The sequence below is a fragment of the Ovis aries genome, chromosome 13 (assembly GCF_016772045.2).
Source record: "Ovis aries strain OAR_USU_Benz2616 breed Rambouillet chromosome 13, ARS-UI_Ramb_v3.0, whole genome shotgun sequence".
Classification (NCBI taxonomy): Eukaryota; Metazoa; Chordata; class Mammalia; order Artiodactyla; family Bovidae; genus Ovis; species Ovis aries.
In genome coordinates this window covers 61,591,960-61,602,961 of record NC_056066.1, presented here as the reverse complement: position 1 = coordinate 61,602,961, position 11,002 = coordinate 61,591,960, and the positions used below count along the sequence as shown (strand labels likewise).

General features: G+C 49.8%; 1 protein-coding gene across 3 annotated transcripts in view; it reads left to right on the top strand.

The window, feature by feature from the left end:
* NOL4L (nucleolar protein 4 like) overlaps positions 1-11,002 on the top strand; it is a 132,888-nt gene that overhangs the window by 68,351 nt on the left and 53,535 nt on the right. The window lies entirely within an intron of this gene.

Sequence of the window (11,002 nt, the reverse complement as noted above, 5' to 3'; positions counted from 1 at the left end):
CAGACCGCCCTGCCAGGTCTTCGGGGAAGCCTTCCTGAAGGGCAGGGGCAAGGAGGTGGAAGTGGGGGCGGGGAGAGCTGCTGGCCTTGGCTCTCGGCTTGCCCTTGCCCTGCTCTGCCCTTTGCTGTGCCACTCGTCTCCTTGCCCTGGGGAGGTGAGAGGGAGGCCACGCCTGCCTGTAGCCTCTGTCAGTCTTGGGGACCTGGCGGGCCTGGAGGGTGAGCCGGGGAACGTGGCCCAGGGTGAGATAAGGGCCCCCCCGCCCCGCCCCGGGCTGTCCAGGACTCCCCAGCTGTGGATTGCCCAGGGCTGTCAGGCACCACAGAAACAGGCTGTGAAAAGAAAACCTCTCCTGCCCACCTCCCTCTACAGCCCACCTTCTAGCCCTTTGCAAGGCGAGTAGCCTGACTGTCTTTCAGAGAAGGACTGGGTGAGTGCCACCCCCCTCCCCGAGCACTGCTCCAACCCAGAGTCAGAGTGTCTCACCTCCTGCTTCAAGCTTTCTCGTCAGCTGTGACATTTGAACCTGCCGTATCTTTGAGGCCTGACTAGGGGAATGGGTTGTTTTCTCCTCCGTTGGAAGTCTGACTTCCAGCCCCGGGTGCATGCTATCCGGGATGTGGCTGGTCTCCTTGACAACCTGGGTGTGTGTGCGCCGAGGAGGGTGACAGCTCCGCTGTCAGCTCTGAGGGGATGTAGCTGGAGGTGCTCAAGTAGTATCTGGGCCTGGGGTCTGAGGATCTGAGCCGTTTGGCTTGAGTTCTGCACTGCCCTGAGGAGGAGGTGTGGTGGCTCTCCCATCCCCACAGCCTCAAAAGGGCGGATGAAGTAAGCTGGGCTCTGGGTGGTGGAGTTGTTTGCATCTCTCCCGTCTTTTCATCTGAGATGTTCTGTTTTCTATGACGGTCGCATCCCTAAGAAACTTCAAAAACAGTGGGGATAATGGTGTCAGGTTTTCCACTCGAAACCGCAAAGCTGTTTTGTGCAGAAAATGCCAGTTATAAGGGTGTTGCTCTAACAGAAGCAACAGTTATAAAATCTAAGCACCGCTACACGGGGTGAAGCACAAAGGCACTCAAACAGCCAAACAGCAGGAGTTCAGCCCCACGGCTTTTCTTTTCCCCACAAAATGGCGCTTGAGCCCACTTCACTGCCAGAACCAGTAGTGGCCAGTGCACCACACTGGGATCCCTCGTTAACGGATCTTGGCATGTTTCATTCGGTTATACAAATTCCTGCTGTCTCTGGGGCTCTAAGGGGTTTCCCAGGTGGTGCTAGTGGTACTGAACCTGCCTACCAGTGCTGGAGAGGTAGGGGGCACGGGTTCCATCCCTGGGCCGGGAAGATCCCCGGGAGGAGGGCATGGCAGCCCACTCCAGTATTCTTGCCTGGAGAATCCCATGGACAGAGGAGCCTGGCAGGTTACAGTCCACAGGGATGCAAAGAGCTGGACATGACTGAAGTGACTTAGCATGCACGAACCCAAGGGGCATTAAGATTGGGTGTGTGTGTGTGTGTGTGTTAGTTGCTCAGTCGTGTCCAGCTCTTTGTGACCCCATGGACCCTAGGTTCCTCCATCCATGGGATTCTCCAGGCAAGAATACTGGAGTGGGTTGACATTTCCTTCTCCAGGGGATCTTCCCAACCCAGGGATCGAACCTGGGTCTACTGCGTTGCAGGCAGATTCATTACTGTCTGAGCCACCAGGGAAGCTGGTTAGGTGCATTAACGAGGATTTAGTTATTTAACAAATATTTATGGAGCCCTACTCCAAGAGCCTGGCTCTAGGGATGACCAAAGACAGCACCATTCCCAGCTCTTCTTATGATCTGGGGGGAGAGAGACACTAATGAAAAAATCACACACAAGTGCTAAGCTCATAGCAGGCAGCAGAGTTGGGCGAGAGATTAACCAGCCATCATGGGTACAGCTGTGACAAGTGCCAGGCAGGAGACACGTGGTGCCATGGGTAGGTAGATGGGCATGATGGGGGGGACCAACACAGAGGTCAGGAAGGTTTGCCTTAGAAGAGGATGCTTGAGCTGAGTTAGATCTTCAGGGAAGAGAGCGTCAGTCTGAGGAAACAGCTTGTGCAAAGGCCCTGTGGCTTGAGAGGCTGGTATGGCTGGTGCAGAGAGTGTGAGCAGTTCTGAAGCTAAAGAAAAGTGGGAGAAGCACACCATTGGGCATGGCAGTGCTTTTAGCCCTTTTTGTCTCTCTATTTATGGCTGCTCTGGGTCTTCGGTGCTGCACATGGGCTTTCTCTAGTTATGACGTGTGGGCTTCCTATTGTGGTGGCTTCTCTTGTTGCAGAGCACGGGCTCAGTAGTTGGGGCACATGGGCTTGTGGAATCTTCCCCGACCAGGGGTGGAACCTGTGTCCCTTACATTGGCAGGCAGATCTTTTCTTTCTTTTTTTTTTTTTAATTATTATTTTTTAACACTAAGAACATTTTTGTATTGGGGTATAGCTATACCCTTGGGATATAGCTGACAGTTTCAGGCGAACAGCAGAGGGGCTCAGCCATACGTATGTATCCATTCGCTCCCAAGCCCCACTCCCATCCAGGCTGGCACATAACACTGAGCAGGATTCCCTGTGCTCTGCTGTAGGTCTTTGTTGTTATCCATTTTAAATATAGCAAGCAGTGTGTACAGGACATTCCCAACATTCCCAACCATCCCTTCCCGCCCCCACCCCCAGCAGCCATGAGTTCACTTCCTAAGTCTGTGAGTCTCTTTCTGTTTTGTAAGTAAGTTTATTCATATCATTTCTTTTTAGATTCCACGTATAAGGGACGTCGCATGATACTTCTCCTTCGCCGTCTGGCTCACTTCACTCATTTTGACATTCTCTAGGTGCATTAATGCTGCTGCAGATGGCCTTGTCGCTTTCTTTTTAATGGCCGAGTAATATTCCACTGCGCACATGCGCCACACCTTTATCCGTTCCTCTGTTGGGGGGCATTCCGGTTGCTTCCCTGTCTTGGCTGTTGTAAGCAGCGCTGCAGTGAGCGCTGGGGTGCGTGGACCTTTTCGGGCCATGCTTTTCTCTGAATATATGACAGGTGGATTCTTCACCCCTGGACCACCAAGGAAGTCCAGCATGTAAGCCCATGATGGGAATGAACGGAAGTTCATGGATCAGTCACCCTGGTGAGGTTCAGGCTACTCTGATAGAGAGGGAGTGTGGGAGGTGTTTGTCCCCAGGGGGTTGGGGCTGAAGCTGAGATTGAGGTGGCCTGAGTTGACAGTGGAGTTGACTGTGTCTTCACCTCCATCCCTGGTTTCCCAAATTGGGGCCCTCTGAATGTCCCCGACCTTCTCCAGTGTGTGGTAGAAGACTGAAATGCAGACCCTCCTTGCACACCCCTGGCAGGAGATGCAGTGTGTGTGAGGAGGCCCTTCCACCTGGGGCCCTCCAGCTGTCAGCCTTCTGCCCTGCACATAGCGCAGTGAGCGCTCAAGGCCTCAGCCTTTCAACCAGCACCATGATCCCGGTTCAATAGCCAGGCACGTGGTAAAACAAGAAGTCACACTGCTCACCAGGTTATATATCTGCAGCAGCAAGGAAGGGCCAAGGACCCAGGTGTCTTTGATTTTTCAGCTTGAGTTGAAAACTAAAAATACACTTACTTGAATTGGTAGCTTCTTTCCTGTAGCGAAAATGTAGCTCCCCTAGTGGTTTAGACGACTCAGACCGTAAGGAATCTGCCTGCAATGCAGGAGACCCAGGTTTGATCCCTGAGTCGGGAAGATCCCCTGGAGAAGGGAATGGCAACCCACTCCAGTATTCTTGCATGGAGAATCCCATGGACAGAGGAGCCTAGCAGGCTACAGCCCGTGGGTTTGCAAAGAGTCAGACATGACTAGGCGGCTAACACTTCCTGTAGTGATGTCAGAGCAGAGCTCCCCTCCGAGTGGGCGAGTGGCTCCCTGTCCCAGTGCAGCACGGGTCTGGCTCTGCTGCTGTCAAACACCATGTCCCAAGACAAGGCTTTGGGAGTAGTTTCATTTGCTGCAGCATCCCTCTGACCCCGAACGGCCTGCCAACAGAAGACACCTGTAGTGTCTGCACATCATTCGTGAAGGCTGGAATGGAAGATAAACCCAGTTGTAAATAACAGCAGCTGGGATGAATGATATTTTGTGAATGCTGAACAAAGCTCTGCATCTAAAATCTCTGAGTGAGAAGAACCTAAGAATTCAGTTTTTCCCAGCATTAGGTATCCAGGAGACACTACAACAGTAAGGCAAGTAGGGCGTTTTCCCCTCCCTCGGCTTTGAGCAGGCAATGAACAGGTGGTGGGGTTTGTTTGTGAACTGGACAGAATCATGTTACCTTTGTCCAGTTGTGTTGGGTTAATGTGCTGAGAAATGGGTCTTTCTCTGCGGAGGATATTGGGTAATGTGAAAACCTAATAATAATGTCCATGCGTACGTGCTGAAGTCACTTCAGTCGTGTCCAGCTCTTTGTCACCCCATGGACTGTAGCCCGCTAGGCTCCTCTGTCCATAGGATTCTCCAAGCAAGAATAATAGAGCGGGTTGCCATTCCCTCCTCCAGGGGATCTTCCCAACCTAGAGATCGAACCCGTGTCTCTTACGTCTCCTGCACTGGCACGGGGGTTCTTTACCACTAGTGTCACCTGGGAATTCCAATAATAATGTTCACAGGAACAAAACAGAATATTGACATCTGATCCAATGCAGTGAATATTTATTATGGTGTCTCAACATGCAAGACATTTAGGTCCACCCTCCCGGGACCTCCATCCTAAGACACAAGATCCCCCACAAGCTGTCATTTTGGTGGCCACATAGAGCTGAAAATAGGTGAGGGGCACCCGATAAAGTCAGGTTTTTTTTTTCCCCTTATTTGGGAAAGCATCGTGAAGATATACAACTGAAATCACATTTAGTTTTACCGATGACGAATGTGTTTTCTTGTAGGGGGCTGGGTGTGAGGATCTCATGAGATGTGGACTGTCATGAAGAATGTTCCAAAGCATTCTTCTGATAAGATGGGGTCCCAGGGAGGGGTGCAGGCCACATTCATAAGGCCAGAGGTGGCCAGCAAGTGCATCCCCAGCTGCTGATCTTTCAAATTCCCTTTCAGCGCTGTGTGCAAGATGTACCAAGGGGAGTGTTCGGATCTCTTCATGCAGACACTGGTTTTGTTTTCTGTCTCATTTTATTCTATTTTTCATGCTGAAAAAAAATTACACAAATACATCTGGCCTCCGTCACCAAAAAACAAAAGCATGGTGATGAAACTCACCATCCTCCCACCACCTGGATCACTGAATATTTTGATGCAACCTTCCAGACTACTGAATAGAAAACGGAATTATCCTATACGTACCATTTTACAACCCGCTTTGCTTTCCTGTATTATTCAGTCTCTTTACTCTCCAAGCCTTGATGTTTCCACCTACCGGATAAGCTGATCTTATAATTCTCTTGTCACTCACTCATTCCTCACCCATATCCCCCATCCATCTATCCATCCATCCATCATGCACCTGAGCTGGCAGGTGCTAAGGAGACAGTGGTGAACAGTCTCTCTGCCCTGCTGCCTCTCACAGTCCAGTGAAAGAGACAAGGAAAATCAAAATCAACATTCTGGGGTCTGTAGGAAGCACTTAGAGGTGGAGCAGAGGAGGGACAGGGAAGCAGAGTGGATGCCGTTTCAGGCACCTGTTCTGTGTCCAGCCCTTTGCAGATATCACCCCTCGCCCTCCCAGCTCAACAGGGTCACATTATCATCCTCATCTTGCTGGTTTCGTAGCTGAGAATCAAGAAGTTTCCATATTTGCTCAAGGTCACACAACCGCTGACATGAACTGCAACTCAGATCTTTTCCGTCCAAACCTGTGCCCCTGCTACAGCCACAGGCCCTATTTCTCCATGGACTTCCTGGGTGAGGGTGTTCTTAGAATCCGAGGCGGTGGGTCACCTGGGTCCTGAGCAGCGGGTCCCTGGCAGGGCTAGAGGAGAGAAAAAACGTCCTTGGCAGAGACGCTGGCAGAGCAGGCAGAAAGCTTTGTTTGGCTTGGGAACTGGGAGCCGCCTGAAGTAGATGAAGCTTAAGGAAATGTGGGAAGGAGGGATTTGGTAGGGGGCCTGGGTGGGGTGGGGGTCTCCCCCTGCCTTGTGAATGCCCAGTTACCTGCTGGGGTACATGTAGAATTTGATATCCATGTTATAGAGGATATGAACCTGATTTTTCCTGAGATCACAGTGTTTGAACCAAGACCCCATTGTAGAAATCAGATCCAGATCCCAAGGAGAAAGACAAATCCTGTGTTCCTTCCCCGACACACACTTTCATTTTATACAAGCAGAGACTGGGACCCCGGGAGGCTTAGCAACTTCCCCAGGGCAACCCCTGGCCACCCTCCCTCCCCAACTCCTTGCTCCTTTCAGAGTGGGAAGCCTGTCAGCACCTTCCTTCGCCTCCCGCCTCCCTCTCTTCAATTCTTGGAGCAGCACTAATGTCCCGCTAATGGTTTTAATGGTTCTCCCAGCAGCGTGTGAAGCGGTGCCGCGCTCCATTGTTTAAACCCGCGTGATGGAGGCTCTTATTTGTCTCCATTAACCTCTGCCTCCCTCTCCTCTGCAGCTCTCCCCTGGCCCAGAGTTTTCCCTGGGTCTTGGAGGTTGGGGGAGGAAGGGCAGACTGCCCTCCTCCTCCGCCCAGATGTGGGGCCTGCAGGGTAGTCCCTGCCCAGAGAGCCGGGGGTCCCCCAGAGTACTGGCCCTCCTGCTCCTTTCAGGAGGCGGTGTGGAGCAGCACTGCTCTCAGCCAAGATTCCAGCCCACCCACCAAAGACGCTGGAGTGACAGTTCCAGTTCTACCTACCAGCTGGGTAACCTGGAGCTAATCATTTCACTTCTCCGGGCTCCTTTTTCCTCCTCCTGTTGTTTAGTTGCTCAAGGACTGTAGCCTGCTGGATCCTCTGTCCTTGGGATTTCCCAGGCAAGAATATTGGAGTAGGTTGCATTTCCTTCTCCAGGGGATCTTCCCGACCCAGGGATCGAACTCGAGTCTCCTGCTTGGCGGATTCTTTACCATCTGAGCAACCAGGGAAGCCCTTTTCTCCTGTTACTTGAGAGTAATAACAGTATAATATCAGTACACCTCATAGATTTAGCCCAAGAGTTAAATGACACAAAGCAGGCGCGGTGCTCAGCACAGCACTGGGGCACCTTAGAAGCACAGAGGAAGCCTCAGTGACCTCTGCTGCTGTTGATGGTAATCTTATTATGCAACCTTGGTTCAATAGACACAGTGAAGGACCTTGTCCAAGATCGTTCTTGGGCCACGAAGGTGAATAAGACAGCATAGCTGGTCTCCAGGAGCTCTTCTTAGTAGAGAGGACGAGACAGTGGCTGTGGAACTATAATCCAGAATAAGAAAATAGAAACAGGAAGGGACCAGAAACCTGCCAGGCGGTTCAGGGGACACTCACTTATTTTAAAATGAGATTTGGACCAGCCCAGAAGGTCCAGGTGAGGGACCCTGAGGGATAACAGCTCTAGGAGGACCTGGGCTGGGAAAGGCCACAGCCAATTTGGGAAAAGGGGGAGAAGGAAGGAGAAAGAGGAGGCGAAGTGACTCAGCACATGTGCCTCTTGAAGGGAGGTCACGAGAGAGCCCTTTCCCCAGTCAGCACCGGGGAGCCAGGCGAGGATTGGGGGCAGGAAATGAGCACATTCCATGTGTGAAACTTTCTCAGGTTCCCATCTTCCTTAGTGGAGAGGGAAACAAGCCCACTCTGAAAAGCTCTCGACATTCACTTTCTTAATTGTGGCAAAATGTGAAATTTGCCACTTTAATCATTTTTACGTGTATAGTTCAGTGGCATCAAGTACATTCATGATGTTATGCAATCATTACCCCTATTTCCAAAATTTTTCATCACCCCAAACAGAAACTCTGTAACTGTTAAGCAATAATTCCCCATTCCTCCCACCCCCAGCCCCTGGTAACCACTGTTTCACTTTCTAAATTTGACTGTCCAAGTACCTCTTTTAAGTGGAATCACGTTATTTGTCCTTCTGTGTCTGGCTTATTTCATTTAGCGGGTTGTTTCCAAGGCTCATCCATGTGGCAGCGTGTGTCAAAACCTCATTCCTTTTTATGGCTGCATGCTATTCCATTGTATAAACAGACCACATTGTTGATTTCCATTCATCCATTGGTGGCCATTTGGGTGGTTTCCACTTAGGGGCTAGCCACATTTACTGTTTTAATCTTTTAGACCAGGCTGTGGGACAGGGAGGGATTAAAACAGTGATCTGCTCATTCTCTCTCTGCGTTCTCACCCGTCTTTATGGCTTGCTTTTCTCATGGACATACTCAGGCTTCTTCCTGCTCAGCAGGGGCCCCCCAAATGGGCAGACCCAAAGAAGAAGCACAGTTGATGGGTCACAGTGAGATCCTGTCACTTACTTAAACAGTGTTTGACTCGTAGGACTTCCACCTGCAGAGAACCTGCAAATGCTGACGCTGCACCCAGATTTAATAGCTTGATGACAGCCTCCCCTAGTGGCTCAGCGGTAAAGGATGTGCCTGCCAGTGCAGGAGATGTGGGTTCAATCCCTGGTCCTCGAAAATCCCACATGTCGAGGAGCAACTGAGCCCGTGTGCCACAACTACTGAGCCTAGCCCATGCACCGAAACTAGAGTAGCCCCAACTCTCTACAGCTAGAGAAAAGCCTGTGCAGCGTGAAGACCCAGCACAGCCAAAAATAAATAAATAAAATTATATATAGACTTGATGGCAACAATGATCTCCTTCTTCCCCATCCTCAGGCTGCCCCAAAGCCCAGGCAAGGTGTGAGCTCAAGAGAGAAACAGCAGAATGGAAACTTTGCCATGTCCAAGGGTTTAACAGTCTTTTTAGGAAGCAGCCAGAGAAGGCAATGGCGCCCCACTCCAGCACTCCTGCCTGGAAAAATCCCATGGATGGAGGAGCCTGGTGGGCTGCAGTCCATGGGGTCACTAAGAGTCGGACACGACTGAGCGACTTCACTTTCACTTTTCACTTTCATGCATTGGAGAAGGAAATGGCAACCCACTCCGGTGTTCTTGCCTGGAGAATCCCAGGGATGGGGGAGCCTGGCGGGCTGCCGTCTATGGGGTTGCACAGAGTCGGGCACGACTGAAGTGACTTAGCAGTAGCAGTAGGAGGCAGCGGTTCTAACGTGTTTCTTTTGTTCTTCTTTTTTAAATAGTAAAAACAGACTCAGTTTAGGTGATCCCCAGTTTGTTGGCAACATCCAAACCTTCATAGTCAGGGGCCAGCTGTACAGAAGCCTTCTTCCCTCCACTGGGCCTGATCAGGGTGTTGATCTTGGCCATGCCAGCGTCATTTTTGCCTTGGCATCCGCGGTGAAGCCGGTGTGTTGTTATCCTCTGTCTTATTCATGGCTGACTTAGCGTGAGGGGAAACTTGATGATGGCGTAGTGCTCAAGCTTGTTTCTCCTAGGGGTACTCTTCGGAGGGTATTTGGGCTGCCTTCCGAGCTGCAGTGTTTTGGGCTGTCAGAAGTTGGGTGATGTCCAGATCTGTGGACACCGTTCATTACTACTTTCTTGGCCTTTAAAGTCTTTCCTTTGGCTTCAGCTTCAGGAGGGGCAGGGGCTTCCTTTACCTTCGACACCATCTTCTTGATAAAGCTGATGTATTTCTTGAAAAGTAAGCAACAATCTTCACAAAATAAAAACAGAATGTAGAACTCCTGAATGGCTAGAAAAAAATAACAGAACCAAAGAAAGTAATTAAAGCAACCAAAGCAAGAGTAATTAAATGAAGGAATAAAAGAAGAAGCAATCAAAAAGTTATAATAAATGGAAAACATAGATAAACTAACAGGAACAAGATCAAACACTAGTAAATCACAATAAATGTAAATGGGTTAAGTTCCACTAGAAAGAGTCAAACATGCTCAAATGAGGTTTTTTAATGGTAGAATTCTCTTGGTGTTTATAAAAGACTTTTTTTTAATGACAAAAAAAGATGAAAACATAGGAAAGAGAGGGAAGTACTATTAATTGTCAAACAAGTTCAAGGCAAAAAAAAAAAAAATTAAATAGGGCAAAGTGAGATATTTTATGCTCATTGAAAGCACAGTTTCCCAGTAAAGTTTCAGAGCCTCTTGACTTTGGAGGTCTGCCCTTGGGGAGTTTGAGACCTCTTAACCTCAGAGGTCTGCCTTGTGCGGAGGTGAAGGAAGACAATAGGTCCTATGAGTAACTTGGGCTTCACTGTGAGAGGCTGCCTGTTTCTTTCCCGGCCATCAGCATCTTCTCATCATCAGGCTCTTCACTTCACCTTTGCATTTTTAATTTTTAAATCTATTTTTTATTTGAAGGATAATTGCCTTATAGCACCTTTGCATTTTTTTGCTGCTGTCTTGCTATAGCCATTTCTCTAGACCAGTATTTTTGTACTTTGAGCATCAGTGTCTACTCTCTAAACCTACATAGAGTAATATGAGGGGTGGACTCTGTGGGGCTTGAGAATGCTGAATCTGCTGCCTTCACTGCCTGAATTTAGTCCCTCTCCTCCTCTTCTTACTGAGCTCACCCGCTGAGATATGCTGGGGCCACTCTCTCAGTTCCCATCCTTTGTCTTCTTCCCAACTCCAGGCCTTCCTGGTCCACAGCTGACTTCCTTCACAACTAGAGTTCCATTTCTTGCTTTTCTCCTCTCAGGCACTCCCCTCAGGCCTCCAAGACCAGCCCCCACTGTTACTTTTATGGAGCTGAGTCAAGGGGGCTGGGCTTGCCCCCATGAAAACCCAAGAAAGGCTTGGAATGCCACTGGCACCATTTTCAAAATCTGAGAAGCTGCAGCACAAACCTTTTCCCTTCTCCAAAAGTCCCTGGCACTGCAGAAGGTTTGTACTGCGGCGAGAAAAACAAAAAGCCACTGAAATACTGACCTTGACCAAGGCTGCTGTTTGGATTTCTGCGGGCAAAGAATGATCCT